This window comes from Penaeus monodon, chromosome 27 (genome assembly GCF_015228065.2).
Source record: "Penaeus monodon isolate SGIC_2016 chromosome 27, NSTDA_Pmon_1, whole genome shotgun sequence".
NCBI lineage: Eukaryota > Metazoa > Arthropoda > Malacostraca > Decapoda > Penaeidae > Penaeus > Penaeus monodon.
Window position 1 is genome coordinate 15477400 of NC_051412.1, and position 481 is coordinate 15477880.

Below are 481 nucleotides of genomic sequence, written 5' to 3' on the forward strand. Positions count from 1 at the left end.
GCGTTTGTGTAAGATGATCTGGTAAGGAGGTTAATTCCCCATAGTTTCAAGACAGAAAATATAAAAAATATATAAAAAATAGGGATTGGCAGACAGATGTCCTTGGTTACTCAATATCTTTTTGGCCTAAAATACCAGCCCAACCAAGCGTATTTAAACGTTTTTAATGTGACCTAGATTTTATATAATCTTTAAAGACTCGTAGGTACATAATTTACACTATGCACTTACATTTAAAAAAGGGTTTACCTAGAGACAAGCAACATAGGCTTATTCACGATGAACTCTCTTGAAGAAATGAGATATTAAACTGACAGATACCGGAGATGTCAAAAGGTCTTTACAAATAAATCCAATTGGTTTCTGCAAGGACCTCGGTGGACGGGTCAAGGAGCGGGTGGGAGGGAGGAGCATGCACCAAGAAGGGCAACACGGGGGCGGGTTGGAGACGAAGGAGGCTGGGGGTGAGGGGCATGTACCA